The 22,607-nt window shown below is 34.1% G+C and overlaps 1 protein-coding gene across 1 annotated transcript in view; it reads right to left on the minus strand.

The window, feature by feature from the left end:
* The window catches only part of LOC102801161 (allatostatin-A receptor-like), a 93,596-nt gene that overhangs the window by 66,384 nt on the left and 4,605 nt on the right, over positions 1 to 22,607 (minus strand). The gene's annotated exons all lie outside the window — the stretch shown is intronic.

The following is a 22,607-nucleotide window of genomic DNA, read 5'->3' on the forward strand; positions in this document are numbered from 1 at the left end:
TACCACTTCAACCTTGTGGCGATCATTAACAAAACAGACTAATTATGTTCGACAACCCATTCAAACAATCTTTTGTATTGAATAATGTGTTGAATAATACATTTCTTGGTCATTGTGCAGTGTACCACGTATGTTCTTTTAATCAACTTGTGATCAATCTATCTTACTGAATGTTTACACCATCACAAAATGTACGTGCTCTGCATCCGAATTGTCATATATCTTGTTTTACATGTGTAATTCTCTCTGTGTATATGTGTTGTATTAAATTGGAAACCCCGTGCAGGCATTTCAGCAATGATGTCGTGTTGAAAGTAATCCTCAACATATGAAATGGTGTTTCTGTGTCAACAATTAAAAACAGACACAGAGCAATATAACTTGGAACAGTTCCAAACTATCAACAGTGGCAGATGAAACGCATGAAACACCCGTTCACGAATAGGTTTTGTAATATGTTTGATTCAACCTACAATGTAATGGATACAAAGAAAATAATAAAAATATATAAAAAATATAAATCATTGATAATATTATGGTAGAGTTATATATGTTTGGATTGTGAAATGCAAACGTCATCTAAATGTACTGGACTTTTGGTATGTACTATCGTGAGAGATGTGTTAGGGTATGGCCAACCCCTACCGTTTTTGATGATTTCCGTAATGATCCACAATTTAAGAAGTTTGGCAATTTTAAAAGTATTTGTTCAAAAAATGCCATAAGGTATTTTTTTCAAGTGTCTGCAAAGTCAATCTAACATCCGGGCTATTTTATAAACATTTCACGATGGATTATTAATCTGAGTGCCTTACGCTCGATTGCCTGCACTTTATATAGATTCACCTAAAGCGTTGAGTAACACATTTATATTGGTGCAACATTATGCAAATTGGAATTTCTTCTTCTGTAATTTATTTCGGACAAAATCGGTCAATTTTTTTATAATTCCAGAATATCTTGTTCGTGAATATCGATAAAAGATTACTTCAACTGGTTAACAACCAGGCAATAATAATAATTGCGTAACTCGTGTATAATGCTATCATGGTTAGGACCTTGTCCCCTAGCAACGCGGTGTGTCCATTCATTCGCATGGCTATGTACCCAGACAGATTATTCAAGGTTGCGTACATATACGCCTGTGACCAATTGCTGGAGGTCAAATGCCATGAGTTGTGGCTTGGAAGAGAAATATACAGTTACATATGTCATTCAATTTATTGGGTGTACATTTCTCTGCAGATGGATAGTACAATAATAACGTAGATGGTGTTATTGATTGCAGCAAACGTAAGATCAATACATCTGAGTGAGTATATTCTTATTATATTTGCACAGTTGTACTGGCATACGCAGCGAAGCACCCCAAGTTAAGGCACCCTGTCGTCGTGAATAAAGTATTTAGATGTTATTCTATAGACATCCCTTGGGGTTGAAACCTTATATTTGCAAGCAATCAGTTAGTCTTGTAACCGGAGGATATATTCATCGCAGGGGTGATTTGAAATCGGTGTTCTCTTGGTTTAATAACGATAGACTGTGTCATCTCAGTCTACCATTACTCATTCCCAATGCATGCATGCACGTAATCCCAATGATTCAAATGATGTTTTGCAAACTCTAATTCCCCAAAAATTAAACGACGGTTAATAGGGAGCATTTGAACAGGAAGTAGCAGGAGACGAAGCTATTTCAGAAGGCGACCGCACCGAAGTCATTATTTTAGCAAAATCGTAATTTACCGCCGTTTTTTAAGTTGATCATGCGATAAGAATGTAACCAGCATCCTGTACGAGCAAGGTGGTACAATGGTATAAACATGCATACCTACACTTACTACATTTTATTATTTTTAAAACTCCTGAAATCATCTCTTGATTGTGCTGTTCTCTGTTATGTTTGTTCCCTTTTTATTGACATTGATTATCAACATTCTATTGTTTTTTGCTTATTCATAAGCTACATTTCTTTTAAATATTCAATAAATTACCTGTTAGATTAAATGAACTTTTGCACTATCGAGATGAACATCGATCAATCAATCCACCTAGGTGACAGATCAATTTGTCGCTGACCTCAAACATTTTTTCAAAAGATGACGCTGCTGATAAGGTTCCGATTGGGTGTCATATTGTGTACGTTTGTTAGCGCAGAAACTGCCGAAATGTTTTCGATTAATATTTCACTGACAGTTTAAAAAGCAGTGGTCGTCGCGCCGTGTCGTGTTCGATATGGATTTTTTTGCGACGTATACCACGCATGTGAAATACATAGCATTTGAACGTCTCATGTACAACGACAATGATATGCAATGCAATGTGAATCAGTGCTACCTCTATAATTTTGGACATGAACATGATGCAAATATTCACATTCATGTCAAACTACTAATGGCAATAAACCAGATAAAATATAACCACTATAAAATAAGAATTCAATTAATCAACGGCACTATATGCATAGTATTAGGTATACAGATTGCGATATACACCAGGGGATAGGCATTTGCATTCACAATCTGGTAATCTGGCCTACAACTGGAAATGGCAAGCTGCTGATATTTAGACTAGCGTATTATCTAACTAAATTGTCGTTGTATATTTGCATCAAGCCTGTGGCGAGAAACATCTGACAAGTAAACCTAAAGATGCGATTGTAATACCATTCGGTCGTACGTGCGCTGCTGAAAAGGTATTCACTTTAATAAACTAATGCTGTGAGAATTGAACAAAAGTATGTTCGAAAAGAAAAAAAAATAAACCATTGAAGTTATGGGATTATTTTGACAAAAAAGATCAGTATATTCCAATATGTCATGCCTTATGAGCGTGTCATGATATAATAGTACAAATGGGACACGTCATCGCGTGTGATATAAAGGTTATATATATATGTGTGGTTTTGAGAAGTTGAATGTCATGTATTTGTTTCATATATATATATCTTGAAGAGTTTTAATGTGTATAAATCTGATTCCTTTAAAAACAGATTTTCATAAAATCATTGCACTCTTATAAACCTAGTTTACACAACACATCTTTCGCTACAAATGGCTGTATCTCATGGTAGTGTCATGATATATGGTTAAATATAACATGGTTGTATCTCATGGAAGTATCATGATATATAGATAAATATCACATGGTAGTATCTCACGGTAATGTCATGATATATGGATAAATATCACATGGTTGTATCTCATGGAAGTATCATGATATATAGATAAATATCACATGGCTGTATTTCATGGTAATGCCATCATGATATATGGATAACTATCACATGGTTGTATCTCATGGAAGTGTCATGCTATATGGATCAATATCACATGGTTGTATCGCATGGAAGTGTCATGATATTTAGATAAATATCACATGGCTGTATCTCATGGAAGTGTCATGATAAATGGATAAATATCAAATGGCTGTTTCTCATGGAAGTGTCATGATATATGGATAAATATCACATGGTGGTATCTCATGGAAGTGTCATGATATATAGATAAATATCACATGGCTGTATCTCATGGAAGTGTCATGATATATGGATAAATATCACATGGCTGTATCTCATGGATGTGTCATGATATATGGATAAATATCAAATGGTTGTATCACAGGGAAGTGGCATGATATATATATATATAAATATCACATGGCTGTATCTCATGGAAGTGTCATGATATATATATGGATAAATATCACATGGTTGTATCTCATGGAAGTGTCATGGTATATGGATAAATATAACATGGTTGTATCTCATTGACGTATCATGATATATTTTGATAAATATCACATGATTGTATCTCATGGAAGTGTCACTATATATGAATAAATACTACATGGCTGTATCTCATGGAAGTGTCATGCTATATGGATCAATATCCCTGGGTTATATCTCATGGAAGTGTCATGATATATGGATAAATATCACATGGCTGTATCTCATGGAAGTGTCATGATATATGGATAAATATCACATGGTTTTATCTAATGGAAGTGTCATGATATATGGATCAATATCACATGTTGTATCTCATGGAAGTGTCATGATATATGGATAAATATCACATGGTTGTATCTCATGGAAGTGTCATGATATATGGATTAATATCACATGGTTGTATCTCATGGAAGTGTCATGATATATGAATAAATATCACATGGCTGTATCTCATGGAAGTGTCATGATATATGGATAAATACTACATGGCTGTATCTCATGGAAGTGTCATGATATATGGATAAATATAACATGGTTGTATCTCATGGAAGTGTCATGATATATGGATCAATATCCCATGGTTATATCTCATGGAAGTGTCATGATATATGGATAAATATCACATGGTTGTATCTCATGGAAGTGTCATGATATATGGATAAATATCACATGGTTGTATCTCATGGAAGTGTCATGATATATGGATCAATATCATATGGTTGTATCTCATGGAAGTGTCATGATATATGAATAAATATCACATGGCTGTATCTCATGGAAGTGTCATGATATATGGATAATATCACACGGTTGTATCTCATGGAAGTGTCATGATATATGGATCAATATCACATGGTTGTATCTCATGGAAGTGTCATGATATATGGATAAATATCACATGGCTGTATCTCATGGAAGTGTCATGATATATGGAAAATGTCACATGGTTGTATCTCATGGAAGTGTTATGATATATGAAGAAATATCACATGGTTGTATCTCATGGAAGTGTCCTGATATATGGATAAATATCACATGGCTGTATCTCATGGAAGTGTCATGATATATGAATAAATATCACATGGCTGTATCTAATGGAAGTGTCATGATATATGGATCAATATCACATGGTTGTATCTCATTGAAGTGTCATGATATATGAATAAATATCACATGGCTGTATCTCATGGAAGTGTCAGAAGATATGGATCAATATCACATGGTTGTATCTCATGGAAGTGTCATGATATATGGATAAATATCACATGGTTGTATCTCATGGAAGTGTCATGCTATATGGATCAATATCACATGGTTGTATCTCACGGAAGTGTCATGATATATAGATAAATATCACATGGTTGTATCTCATGGAAGTGTCATGATATATGGATCAATATCACATGGTTGTATCTCTTGGAAGTGTCACGATATTTGGATAAATATCACATGGTTGCATCTCATGGAAGTGTCATGATATATGGATAAATATAACATGGTTGTATCTCATTGACGTATCATGATATATTTTGATAAATATCACATGATTGTATCTCATGGAAGTGTCACTATATATGAATAAATACTACATGGCTGTATCTCATGTAAGTGTCATGCTATATGGATCAATATCCCATGGTTATATCTCATGGAAGTGTCATGATATATGGATAAATATCACATGGCTGTATCTCATGGAAGTGTCATGATATATGGATAAATATCACATGGTTGTATCTCATAGAAGTGTCATGATATATGGACCAATATCACATGTTGTATCTCATGGAAGTGTCATGATACATGGATAAATATCACATGGTTGTATCTCATGGAAGTGTCATGATATATGGATTAATATCACATGGTTGTATCTCATGGAAGTGTCACTATATATGAATAAATACTACATGGCTGTATCTCATGGAAGTGTCATGATATATGGATAAATTTCACATGGTTGTATCTCATGGAAGTGTCACTATATATGGATAAATATCACATGGTTGTATCTCATAGAAGTGTCATGATATATGGATAAATATCACATGGCTGTTTCTCATTGAAGTGTCATGATATATGGATAAATTTCACATGGTTGTATCTCATGGAAGTGTCATGATATATGGATAAATATCACATGGTTGTATCTCATGGAAGTGTCATGATATATGGATCAATATCACATGGTTGTATCTCATGAAAGTGTCATGATATATGGATAAATATCACATGGCTGTATCTCATGGAAGTGTCATGATATATGGATAAATATCACATGGTTGTATCTCATAGAAGTGTCATGATATATGGATAAATATCACATGGCTGTTTCTCATTGAAGTGTCATGATATATGGATAAATTTCACATGGTTGTATCTCATGGAAGTGTCATGATATATGGATCAACATCACATGGTTGTATCTCATGAAAGTGTCATGATATATGGATAAATATCACATGGTTGTATCTCATGGAAGTGTCATGATATATGGATCAATATCACATGGTTGTATCTCATGAAAGTGTCATGATATATGGATAAATATCACATGGCTGTATCTCATGGAAGTGTCATGATATATGGATAAATATCACATGGCTGTTTCTCATTGAAGTGTCATGATATATGGATAAATATCACATGGCTGTTTCTCATTGAAGTGTCATGATATATGGATAAATTTCACATGGTTGTATCTCATGGAAGTGTCATGATATATGGGATAAATATCACATGGTTGTATCTCATGGAAGTGTCATGATATATGGATCAATATCACATGGTTGTATCTCATGAAAGTGTCATGATATATGGATAAATTTCACATGGTTGTATCTCATGGAAGTGTCATGATATATGGATCAATATCACATGGTTGTATCTCATGAAAGTGTCATGATATATGGATAAATATCACATGGCTGTATCTCATGGAAGTGTCATGATATATGGATAAATATCACATGGCTGTATCTCATGAAAGTGTCATGATATATGGATAAATATCACATGGCTGTATTTCATGGAAGTGTCATGATATATGGGATAAATATCACATGGATGTATCTCATGGAAGTGTCATGATATATGGGATAATTATAACATGGCTGTATCTCCTGGAAGTGTCATGATATATGTGATAAATATTACATGGCTGTATTTCGTGGAAGTGTCATGATATATGGGATAAATATCACATCATAACATGGCTGTATCTCATGGAAGTGTCATGATATATGGAAAAATATCACATGGTTGTATCTCATGGAAGTGTCATGATAAATGGGGTAAATATCACATGGCTGTATCTTATGGAAGTGTCATGATATATGGGATAAATATCACATGGCTGTATATCATTGAAGTGTCATGATATATGGGATAAATATCACATGGCTGCATCTCATGGACGTGTCATGATATATGAATGAATATCACATGGCTGTATCTCATGGAAGTGTCATGATATATGGATAAATACCACGTGACTGTATTTCATGGTAGTATCATGATATATGGATAAATATCACATGGCTGTATCTCATGGAAGTGTCATGATATATGGGATAAATATCACATGGCTGTATCTCATGGTATGTCATGATATATGGATAAATACCACGTGACTGTATTTCATGGTAGTATCATGATATATGGATAAATATCACATGGTTGTATCTCATGGAATTGTCATGATATATGGGATAAATATCACATGGCTGTATCTCATGGAAGTGTCATGATATATGGGATAAATATCACATGGCTGTATCTCATGGAAGTGTCATGATATATGGATAAATATCACATGGTTGCATCTCATGGAATTGTCATGATATATGGGATAAATATCACATGGCTGTATCTCATGTAAATGTTATAATATATGGGATAAATATCACAAGGCTGTATCTCATGGAAGTGTCATGATATACGGGATAAATATCACATGGGTGTATCTCATGGAAATGTCATGATATATGGGATAAATATCACATGGCTGTATCTCATGGAAGTGTCATGATATATGGGATAAATATCACATGGCTGTATCTCATGGTATGTCATGATATATGGATAAATACCACGTGACTGTATTTCATGGCAGTATCATGATATATGGATAAATATCACATGGCTGTATCTCATGGAAGTGTCATGATATATGGATAAATTTCACATAGTTGTATCTCATGGAAGTGTCATGATATATGGATCAACATCACATGGTTGTATCTCATGGAAGTGTCATGATATATGGATAAATTTCACATGGTTGTATCTCATGGAAGTGTCACTATATATGGATAAATATCACATGGTTGTATCTCATAGAAGTGTCATGATATATGGATAAATATCACATGGCTGTTTCTCATTGAAGTGTCATGATATATGGATAAATTTCACATGGTTGTATCTCATGGAAGTGTCATGATATATGGATCAACATCACATGGTTGTATCTCATGAAAGTGTCATGATATATGGATAAATATCACATGGTTGTATCTCATGGAAGTGTCATGATATATGGATCAATATCACATGGTTGTATCTCATGAAAGTGTCATGATATATGGATAAATATCACATGGCTGTATCTCATGGAAGTGTCATGATATATGGATAAATATCACATGGTTGTATCTCATAGAAGTGTCATGATATATGGATAAATATCACATGGCTGTTTCTCATTGAAGTGTCATGATATATGGATAAATTTCACATGGTTGTATCTCATGGAAGTGTCATGATATATGGATCAACATCACATGGTTGTATCTCATGAAAGTGTCATGATATATGGATAAATATCACATGGTTGTATCTCATGGAAGTGTCATGATATATGGATCAATATCACATGGTTGTATCTCATGAAAGTGTCATGATATATGGATAAATATCACATGGCTGTATCTCATGGAAGTGTCATGATATATGGATAAATATCACATGGCTGTTTCTCATTGAAGTGTCATGATATATGGATAAATATCACATGGCTGTTTCTCATTGAAGTGTCATGATATATGGATAAATTTCACATGGTTGTATCTCATGGAAGTGTCATGATATATGGGATAAATATCACATGGTTGTATCTCATGGAAGTGTCATGATATATGGATCAATATCACATGGTTGTATCTCATGAAAGTGTCATGATATATGGATAAATTTCACATGGTTGTATCTCATGGAAGTGTCATGATATATGGATCAATATCACATGGTTGTATCTCATGAAAGTGTCATGATATATAGATAAATATCACATGGCTGTATCTCATGGAAGTGTCATGATATATGGATAAATATCACATGGCTGTATCTCATGAAAGTGTCATGATATATGGATAAATATCACATGGCTGTATTTCATGGAAGTGTCATGATATATGGGATAAATATCACATGGATGTATCTCATGGAAGTGTCATGATATATGGGATAATTATAACATGGCTGTATCTCCTGGAAGTGTCATGATATATGTGATAAATATTACATGGCTGTATTTCGTGGAAGTGTCATGATATATGGGATAAATATCACATCATAACATGGCTGTATCTCATGGAAGTGTCATGATATATGGAAAAATATCACATGGTTGTATCTCATGGAAGTGTCATGATAAATGGGGTAAATATCACATGGCTGTATCTTATGGAAGTGTCATGATATATGGGATAAATATCACATGGCTGTATATCATTGAAGTGTCATGATATATGGGATAAATATCACATGGCTGCATCTCATGGACGTGTCATGATATATGAATGAATATCACATGGCTGTATCTCATGGAAGTGTCATGATATATGGATAAATACCACGTGACTGTATTTCATGGTAGTATCATGATATATGGATAAATATCACATGGCTGTATCTCATGGAAGTGTCATGATATATGGGATAAATATCACATGGCTGTATCTCATGGTATGTCATGATATATGGATAAATACCACGTGACTGTATTTCATGGTAGTATCATGATATATGGATAAATATCACATGGTTGTATCTCATGGAATTGTCATGATATATGGGATAAATATCACATGGCTGTATCTCATGGAAGTGTCATGATATATGGGATAAATATCACATGGCTGTATCTCATGGAAGTGTCATGATATATGGATAAATATCACATGGTTGCATCTCATGGAATTGTCATGATATATGGGATAAATATCACATGGCTGTATCTCATGTAAATGTTATAATATATGGGATAAATATCACAAGGCTGTATCTCATGGAAGTGTCATGATATACGGGATAAATATCACATGGGTGTATCTCATGGAAATGTCATGATATATGGGATAAATATCACATGGCTGTATCTCATGGAAGTGTCATGATATATGGGATAAATATCACATGGCTGTATCTCATGGTATGTCATGATATATGGATAAATACCACGTGACTGTATTTCATGGCAGTATCATGATATATGGATAAATATCACATGGCTGTATCTCATGGAAGTGTCATGATATATGGATAAATATCACATGGCTGTATCTCATGGAAGTGTCATGATATATGGATAAATATCACATGGCTGTGTCTCATGGAAGTGTCATGATATTTAGATAAATATCACATGGCTGTATCTCATGGAAGTGTCATGATAAATGGATAAATATCAAATGGCTGTATCTCATGGAAGTGTCATGATATATGGGATAAATATCACATGGCTGTATCTCATGGAAGTGTCATGATATATGGGATAAATATCACATGGCTGTATCTCATGGAAGTGTCATGATATATGGATAAATATCACATGGTTGCATCTCATGGAATTGTCATGATATATGGGATAAATATCACATGGCTGTATCTCATGGAAGTGTCATGATACATGGATAAATATCACATGGTTGTATCTCATGGAAGTGTCATGATATATGGATTAATATCACATGGTTGTATCTCATGGAAGTGTCACTATATATGAATAAATACTACATGGCTGTATCTCATGGAAGTGTCATGATATATGGATAAATTTCACATGGTTGTATCTCATGGAAGTGTCATGATATATGGATAAATATCACATGGTTGTATCTCATGAAAGTGTCATGATATATGGATCAATATCACATGGTTGTATCTCATGAAAGTGTCATGATATATGGATAAATATCACATGGCTGTATCTCATGGAAGTGTCATGATATATGGATAAATATCACATGGCTGTTTCTCATTGAAGTGTCATGATATATGGATAAATTTCACATGGTTGTATCTCATGGAAGTGTCATGATATATGGATCAATATCACATGGTTGTATCTCATGAAAGTGTCATGATATATGGATAAATATCACATGGCTGTATCTCATGGAAGTGTCATGATATATGGATAAATATCACATGGCTGTATTTCATGGAAGTGTCATGATATATGAGATAAATATCACATGGCTGTATCTCATGGAAGTGTCATGATATATGGGATAATTATAACATGGCTGTATCTCATGGAAGTGTCATGATATATGGGATAAATATTACATTGCTGTATTTCGTGGAAGTGTCATGATATATGGGATAAATATCACATCATAACATGGCTGTATCTCATGGAAGTGTCATGATATATGGAAAAATATCACATGGTTGTATCTCATGGAAGTGTCATGATATATGGGATAAATATCACATGGCTGTATCTTATGGAAGTGTCATGATATATGGGATAAATATCACATGGCTGTATATCATTGAAGTGTCATGATATATGGGATAAATATCACATGGCTGCATCTCATGGACGTGTCATGATATATGAATGAATATCACATGGCTGTATCTCATGGAAGCGTCATGATATATGGATAAATACCACGTGACTGTATTTCATGGTAGTATCATGATATATGGATAAATATCACATGGCTGTATCTCATGGAAGTGTCATGATATATGGGATAAATATCACATGGCTGTATCTCATGGTATGTCATGATATATGGATAAATACCACGTGACTGTATTTCATGGTAGTATCATGATATATGGATAAATATCATATGGCTGTATCTCATGGAAGTGTCATGATATATAGATAAATATCACATGGCTGTATCTCATGGAAGTGTCATGATATATGGATAAATATCACATGGCTGTATCTCATGGAAGTGTCATGATATATGGATAAATATCACATGGTTGTATCTCATGGAATTGTCATGATATATGGGATAAATATCACATGGCTGTATCCCATGGAAGTGTCATGATATATGGGATAAATATCACATGGCTGTATCTCATGGAAGTGTCATGATATATGGATAAATATCACATGGTTGCATCTCATGGAATTGTCATGATATATGGGATAAATATCACATGGCTGTATCTCATGGAAGTGTCATGATATATGGGATAAATATCACATGGCTGTATCTCATGTAAATGTTATAATATATGGGATAAATATCACAAGGCTGTATCTCATGGAAGTGTCATGATATACGGGATAAATATCACATGGGTGCATCTCATGGAAATGTCATGATATATGGGATAAATATCACATGGCTGTATCTCATGGAAGTGTCATAATATATGATATAAATATTACATGGCTGCATCTCATGGAAGTGTCATGATATATGGGATAAATATCACATGGCTGTATCCCATGGAAGTGTCATGATATATGGGATAAATATCACATGGCTGTATCTCATGGAAGTGTCATGATATATGGATAAATATCACATGGTTGCATCTCATGGAATTGTCATGATATATGGGATAAATATCACATGGCTGTATCTCATGGAAGTGTCATGATATATGGGATAAATATCACATGGCTGAATCTCATGTAAATGTTATAATATATGGGATAAATATCACAAGGCTGTATCTCATGGAAGTGTCATGATATACGGGATAAATATCACATGGGTGCATCTCATGGAAATGTCATGATATATGGGATAAATATCACATGGCTGTATCTCATGGAAGTGTCATAATATATGATATAAATATTACATGGCTGCATCTCATGGAAGTGTCATGATATATGGGATAAATATCACATGGCTGTATCTCATGGAAGTGTCATAATATATGATATAAATATTACATGGCTGTATCTCATGGAAGTGTCATGATATATGGATAAATATCACATGGCTGTATCTCATGGAAGTGTCATGATATATGGATAAATATCACATGGTTGTATCTCATGGAATTGTCATGATATATGGGATAAATATCACATGGCTGTATCCCATGGAAGTGTCATGATATATGGGATAAATATCACATGGCTGTATCTCATGGAAGTGTCATGATATATGGATAAATATCACATGGTTGCATCTCATGGAATTGTCATGATATATGGGATAAATATCACATGGCTGTATCTCATGGAAGTGTCATGATATATGGGATAAATATCACATGGCTGTATCTCATGTAAATGTTATAATATATGGGATAAATATCACATGGCTGTATCTCATGGAAGTGTCATAATATATGATATAAATATTACATGGCTGCATCTCATGGAAGTGTCATGATATATGGGATAAATATCACAAGGCTGTATCTCATGGAAGTGTCATGATATACGGGATAAATATCACATGGGTGCATCTCATGGAAATGTCATGATATATGGGACAAATATCACATGGCTGTATCTCATGGAAGTGTCATAATATATGATATAAATATTACATGGCTCCATCTCATGGAAGTGTCATGATATATGGGATAAATATCACATGGTTGTATTTCATGGAAGTGTCATGATATATGGATAAATATCACATGGTTGTATATCATGGAAGGGTTATGATATATGAATAAATATCACATCGCTGTATCTCATGGAAGTGTCATGACATATGGATAAATATCACATGGTTGTATTTCATGGAAGTGTGGTGATATATGGATAAATATCACGTGGTTGCATCTCATGGAATTGTCATGATATATAATAAATATAACATGATTGTATCTCATTGAAGTGTCATGATATATAGATAAATAACACATGGCTGTTTCTCATTGAAGTGTCATGATATATGGATAAATTTCACATAGTTGTATCTCATGGAAGTGTCATGATATATGGATCAACATCACATGGTTGTATCTCATGGAAGTGTCATGATATATGGATAAATATCACATGGCTGTATCTCATGGAAGTGTCATGATATATGGAATAAATATCATATGGCTGTATCTCATGGAAGTGTCATGATATATGGGATACATATCACATGGTTGTATCTCATGGAAGTGTCATGATATATGGATCAACATCACATGGTTGTATCTCATGGAAGTGTCATGATATATGGATAAATATCACATGGCTGTATCTCATGGAAGTGTCATGATATATGGATAAATATCACATGGCTGTATCTCATGGAAGTGTCATGATATATGGAATAAATATCATATGGCTGTATCTCATGGAAGTGTCATGATATATGGATCAACATCACATGGTTGTATCTCATGGAAGTGTCATGATATATGGATAAATATCACATGGCTGTATCTCATGGAAGTGTCATGATATATGGATCAACATCACATGGTTGTATCTCATGGAAGTGTCATGATATATGGATAAATATCACATGGCTGTATCTCATGTAAATGTTATAATATATGAGAAAAATATCACATCATGACATGGCTATATCTCATGGAAGTGTCATGATATATGGGATAAATATCACAAGGCTGTATCTCATGGAAGTGTCATGATATATGGATAAATATAACATGGTTGTATCTCATGGAAGTGTTATGATATATGGATAAATATCACATGGTTGTATCGCATGGAAGTGTCATGATATATAGATAAATATCACATGGTTGTATCTCATGGAAGTGTCATGCTATATTGATCAATATCACATGGTTGTATCTCATGGAAGTGTCATGATATATGAATAAATATTACATGGTTGTATCTCATGGAAGGGTCATGATATATGAATAAATATCACATCGCTGTATCTCATTGAAGTGTCATGATATATGGATAAATATCACATGGTTGTATCTCATGGAAGTGTGGTGATATATGGATAAATATCACATGGTTGCATATCATGGAAGTGTCATGATATATAGATAAATATCACATGGTTGTATCTCATTGAAGTGTCATGATATATATATAGATAAATATCACATGGCTGTTTCTCATTGAACTGTCATGATATATGGATAAATTTCACATGGTTGTATCTCATGGAAGTGTCATGATATATGGATCAATATCACATGGTTGTATCTCATGAAAGTGTCATGATATATGGATAAATATCACATGGCTGTATCTCATGGAAGTGTCATGATATATGGGATAAATATCACATGGCTGTATTTCATGGAAGTGTCATGATATATGGATAAATATCACATGGCTGTATCTCATGGAAGTGTCATGATATATGGGATAATTATAACATGGCTGTATCTCCTGGAAGTGTCATGATATATGGGATAAATATTACATGGCTGTATTTCGTGGAAGTGTCATGATATATGGGATAAATATCACATCATAACATGGCTGTATCTCATGGAAGTGTCATGATATATGGAAAAATATCACATGGCTGTATCTCATGGAAGTGTCATGATATATGGGGATAAATATCACATGGCTGTATCTTATGGAAGTGTCACGATATATGGGATAAATATCACTTGGCTGTATCTCATTGAAGTGTCATGATATATGGAATAAATATCACATGGCTGTATCTCATGGAAGTGTCATGATATATGGGATAAATATCACATGGCTGTATTTCATGGAAGTGTCATGATATATGGATAAATATCACATGGCTGTATCTCATGGAAGTGTCATGATATATGGGATAATTATAACATGGCTGTATCTCCTGGAAGTGTCATGATATATGGGATAAATATTACATGGCTGTATTTCGTGGAAGTGTCATGATATATGGGATAAATATCACATCATAACATGGCTGTATCTCATGGAAGTGTCATGATATATGGAAAAATATCACATGGCTGTATCTCATGGAAGTGTCATGATATATGGGGATAAATATCACATGGCTGTATCTTATGGAAGTGTCACGATATATGGGATAAATATCACATGGTTGTATCTCATTGAAGTGTCATGATATATATATATAGATAAATATCACATGGCTGTTTCTCATTGAACTGTCATGATATATGGATAAATTTCACATGGTTGTATCTCATGGAAGTGTCATGATATATGGATCAATATCACATGGTTGTATCTCATGAAAGTGTCATGATATATGGATAAATATCACATGGCTGTATCTCATGGAAGTGTCATGATATATGGGATAAATATCACATGGCTGTATTTCATTGAAGTGTCATGATATATGGGATAATTATAACATGGCTGTATCTCCTGGAAGTGTCATGATATATGGGATAAATATTACATGGCTGTATTTCGTGGAAGTGTCATGATATATGGGATAAATATCACATCATAACATGGCTGTATCTCATGGAAGTGTCATGATATATGGAAAAATATCACATGGCTGTATCTCATGGAAGTGTCACGATATATGGGATAAATATCACATGGTTGTATCTTATGGAAGTGTCACGATATATGGGATAAATATCACATGGTTGTATCTCATTGAAGTGTCATGATATATATATATAGATAAATATCACATGGCTGTTTCTCATTGAACTGTCATGATATATGGATAAATTTCACATGGTTGTATCTCATGGAAGTGTCATGATATATGGATCAATATCACATGGTTGTATCTCATGAAAGTGTCATGATATATGGATAAATATCACATGGCTGTATCTCATGGAAGTGTCATGATATATGGGATAAATATCACATGGCTGTATCTCATGGAAGTGTCATGATATATGGGATAATTATAACATGGCTGTATCTCCTGGAAGTGTCATGATATATGGGATAAATATTACATGGCTGTATTTCGTGGAAGTGTCATGATATATGGGATAAATATCACATCATAACATGGCTGTATCTCATGGAAGTGTCATGATATATGGAAAAATATCACATGGCTGTATCTCATGGAAGTGTCATGATATATGGGGATAAATATCACATGGCTGTATCTTATGGAAGTGTCACGATATATGGGATAAATATCACTTGGCTGTATCTCATTGAAGTGTCATGATATATGGAATAAATATCACATGGCTGTATCTCATGGAAGTGTCATGATATATGGAATAAATATCATATGGCTGTATCTCATGGAAGTGTCATGATATATGGGATACATATCACATGGTTGTATCTCATGGAAGTGTCATGATATATGGATCAACATCACATGGTTGTATCTCATGGAAGTGTCATGATATATGGATAAATATCACATGGCTGTATCTCATGGAAGTGTCATGATATATGGATAAATATCACATGGCTGTATCTCATGGAAGTGTCATGATATATGGAATAAATATCATATGGCTGTATCTCATGGAAGTGTCATGATATATGGATCAACATCACATGGTTGTATCTCATGGAAGTGTCATGATATATGGATAAATATCACATGGCTGTATCTCATGGAAGTGTCATGATATATGGATCAACATCACATGGTTGTATCTCATGGAAGTGTCATGATATATGGATAAATATCACATGGCTGTATCTCATGTAAATGTTATAATATATGAGAAAAATATCACATCATGACATGGCTATATCTCATGGAAGTGTCATGATATATGGGATAAATATCACAAGGCTGTATCTCATGGAAGTGTCATGATATATGGATAAATATAACATGGTTGTATCTCATGGAAGTGTTATGATATATGGATAAATATCACATGGTTGTATCGCATGGAAGTGTCATGATATATAGATAAATATCACATGGTTGTATCTCATGGAAGTGTCATGCTATATTGATCAATATCACATGGTTGTATCTCATGGAAGTGTCATGATATATGAATAAATATTACATGGTTGTATCTCATGGAAGGGTCATGATATATGAATAAATATCACATCGCTGTATCTCATTGAAGTGTCATGATATATGGATAAATATCACATGGTTGTATCTCATGGAAGTGTGGTGATATATGGATAAATATCACATGGTTGCATATCATGGAAGTGTCATGATATATAGATAAATATCACATGGTTGTATCTCATTGAAGTGTCATGATATATATATAGATAAATATCACATGGCTGTTTCTCATTGAACTGTCATGATATATGGATAAATTTCACATGGTTGTATCTCATGGAAGTGTCATGATATATGGATCAATATCACATGGTTGTATCTCATGAAAGTGTCATGATATATGGATAAATATCACATGGCTGTATCTCATGGAAGTGTCATGATATATGGGATAAATATCACATGGCTGTATTTCATGGAAGTGTCATGATATATGGATAAATATCACATGGCTGTATCTCATGGAAGTGTCATGATATATGGGATAATTATAACATGGCTGTATCTCCTGGAAGTGTCATGATATATGGGATAAATATTACATGGCTGTATTTCGTGGAAGTGTCATGATATATGGGATAAATATCACATCATAACATGGCTGTATCTCATGGAAGTGTCATGATATATGGAAAAATATCACATGGCTGTATCTCATGGAAGTGTCATGATATATGGGGATAAATATCACATGGCTGTATCTTATGGAAGTGTCACGATATATGGGATAAATATCACTTGGCTGTATCTCATTGAAGTGTCATGATATATGGAATAAATATCACATGGCTGTATCTCATGGAAGTGTCATGATATATGGGATAAATATCACATGGCTGTATTTCATGGAAGTGTCATGATATATGGATAAATATCACATGGCTGTATCTCATGGAAGTGTCATGATATATGGGATAATTATAACATGGCTGTATCTCCTGGAAGTGTCATGATATATGGGATAAATATTACATGGCTGTATTTCGTGGAAGTGTCATGATATATGGGATAAATATCACATCATAACATGGCTGTATCTCATGGAAGTGTCATGATATATGGAAAAATATCACATGGCTGTATCTCATGGAAGTGTCATGATATATGGGGATAAATATCACATGGCTGTATCTTATGGAAGTGTCACGATATATGGGATAAATATCACATGGTTGTATCTCATTGAAGTGTCATGATATATATATATAGATAAATATCACATGGCTGTTTCTCATTGAACTGTCATGATATATGGATAAATTTCACATGGTTGTATCTCATGGAAGTGTCATGATATATGGATCAATATCACATGGTTGTATCTCATGAAAGTGTCATGATATATGGATAAATATCACATGGCTGTATCTCATGGAAGTGTCATGATATATGGGATAAATATCACATGGCTGTATTTCATGGAAGTGTCATGATATATGGATAAATATCACATGGCTGTATCTCATGGAAGTGTCATGATATATGGGATAATTATAACATGGCTGTATCTCCTGGAAGTGTCATGATATATGGGATAAATATTACATGGCTGTATTTCGTGGAAGTGTCATGATATATGGGATAAATATCACATCATAACATGGCTGTATCTCATGGAAGTGTCATGATATATGGAAAAATATCACATGGCTGTATCTCATGGAAGTGTCATGATATATGGGGATAAATATCACATGGCTGTATCTTATGGAAGTGTCACGATATATGGGATAAATATCACTTGGCTGTATCTCATTGAAGTGTCATGATATATGGAATAAATATCACATGGCTGTATCTCATGGAAGTGTGATGATATATGGAATAAATATCACATGGCTGTATCTCATGGAAGTGTCATGATATATGGATAAATATCACATGATTGTATCACATGGAAGTGTCATGATATATAGATAAATATCCCATGGTTGTATCTCATGGAAGTATCATGCTATATGGATCAATATCCCATGGCTGTATCTCATGGAAGTGTCATGATATATGGATAAATATCACATGGCTGCATCTCATGGAAGTGTCATGATATATGAATGAATATCACATGGCTGTATCTCATGGAAGTGTCATGATATATGGATAAATATCACATGGTTGCATCTCATGGAAGTGTCATGATATATGAATAAATATTACATGGTTGTATCTCATGGAAGGGTCATGATATATGAATAAATATCACATCGCTGTATCTCATTGAAGTGTCATGATATATGGATAAATATCACATGATTGTATCTCATGGAAGTGTGGTGATATATGGATAAATATCACATGGTTGCAACTCATGGAAGTGTCATGATATATAGATAAATATCACATGGTTGTATCTCATTGAAGTGTCATGATATATAGATAAATATCACATGGCTGTTTCTCATTGAACTGTCATGATATATGGATAAATTTCACATGGTTGTATCTCATGGAAGTGTCATGATATATGGATCAATATCACATGGTTGTATCTCATGAAAGTGTCATGATATATGGATAAATATCACATGGCTGTATCTCATGGAAGTGTCATGATATATGGGATAAATATCACATGGCTGTATTTCATGGAAGTGTCATGATATATGGATAAATATCACATGGCTGTATCTCATGGAAGTGTCATGATATATGGGATAATTATAACATGGCTGTATCTCCTGGAAGTGTCATGATATATGGGATAAATATTACATGGCTGTATTTCGTGGAAGTGTCATGATATATGGGATAAATATCACATCATAACATGGCTGTATCTCATGGAAGTGTCATGATATATGGGATAAATATTACATGGGTGTATCTCATGGAAATGTCATGATATATGGGATAAATATCACATGGCTGTATCTCATGGAAGTGTCATGATATATGGGATAAATATCACATGGCTGTATCTCATGGTATGTCATGATATATGGATAAATACCACGTGACTGTATTTCATGGCAGTATCATGATATATGGATAAATATCACATGGCTGTATCTCATGGAAGTGTCATGATATATGGAAAAATATCACATGGCTGTATCTCATAGAAGTGTCATGATATATGGGGATAAATATCACATGGCTGTATCTTATGGAAGTGTCACGATATATGGGATAAATATCACTTGGCTGTATCTCATTGAAGTGTCATGATATATGGAATAAATATCACATGGCTGTATCTCATGGAAGTGTGATGATATATGGAATAAATATCACATGGCTGTATCTCATGGAAGTGTCATGATATATGGATAAATATCACATGATTGTATCACATGGAAGTGTCATGATATATAGATAAATATCACATGGTTGTATCTCATGGAAGTATCATGCTATATGGATCAATATCCCATGGCTGTATCTCATGGAAGTGTCATGATATATGGATAAATATCACATGGCTGCATCTCATGGAAGTGTCATGATATATGAATGAATATCACATGGCTGTATCTCATGGAAGTGTCATGATATATGGATAAATATCACATGGTTGCATCTCATGGAAGTGTCATGATATATGAATAAATATCACATGGCTGTATCTCATTGAAGTGTCATGATATATGGGATAAATATCACACGGCTGTATCTCATGGAGGAGTCATGATATATGGATAATTATATTATACCAGTATATTGATGGTGTTAATACATTGATTTGATTGGTCCAAACACAAAATTTGCATATGCAATCCATGGTATATTGGCTGATAATGCACGGCTAAACCAAGTGGCCCTGGAACATGAATTGACTACAGGTTTAATACGGAAATACATAAAACCGGTATTATTTGATTTTTAGGGAAATATAGTGGTTGAATTTTAGAAGAATATTAAAAAAAATACTGAATTAAAAACATCTGAAAAGTTATATAACTATAATATTGCTTTTTGTTAATGGTGGGATCCAAGTTGTGAGCGTCGGTCGTTGGGTGATTGTCGTTCGCCACACAAACCTAAACCACCGTCCCTTTACACTGTGAGGTGCCTACACGAACGCCAGAACGCTATGTTCTCAGTGTTGTTACTTTGAGATGGATTGCGAACTTCCAACAAAGAAAACATGATCTTTAAGTACAAGATATAATTGAGGGATTTAATGACATAAAAATGCAAAAAACTATGAGTCACAGGCAAAAATGTATGCCACCAATTGCAGTGCACCCGGGTAATTGCCATCTGTTTCAAAAACCACGGGACAACGCAGGATTCGACGACGATATATTGTATTGTAATTCTTCACTATGGGTAAATAAATTACAGGAGATGATGAAGGTAATTTCGAAAGCTACAGATTTGTGCCGAGTGTACACCAACCACTGTATTAGAGCGACGGCGCGCAAAGTCTTTCGGTCGGAGTTGAGACTAGGCATATCATGTACGTGTCACAAAAACGATGCGAAAATCCGATCTTACACCATCAAACTTACCCAGAATAACGACAAAACTTGTTAGTCATACTGTCACAAAACTTTGGTTATACCAAAGGTATCCAGGTCAGATGTTGGAACTGAGGTCGCTGTGCCGGTCGCCGTACATGATACACCGCGTCCCGCCGCGTCCCGCTGAACGTCAATTATCCACAGTTACAAGTAGTATGATGAGTCACAAAACCGGTTTATTTCACAACTGTACTTTCAATGGGCAAATTACAGTCCAAATTGTACAAAAAGCGGAATGAAAACGTGGAAAATCCGTTGTTTAAATGATCCAAACTGTACACTACCC

Source organism: Saccoglossus kowalevskii, chromosome 5 (genome assembly GCF_978046115.1).
Source record: "Saccoglossus kowalevskii chromosome 5, keSacKowa6.1, whole genome shotgun sequence".
Classification (NCBI taxonomy): Eukaryota; Metazoa; Hemichordata; class Enteropneusta; family Harrimaniidae; genus Saccoglossus; species Saccoglossus kowalevskii.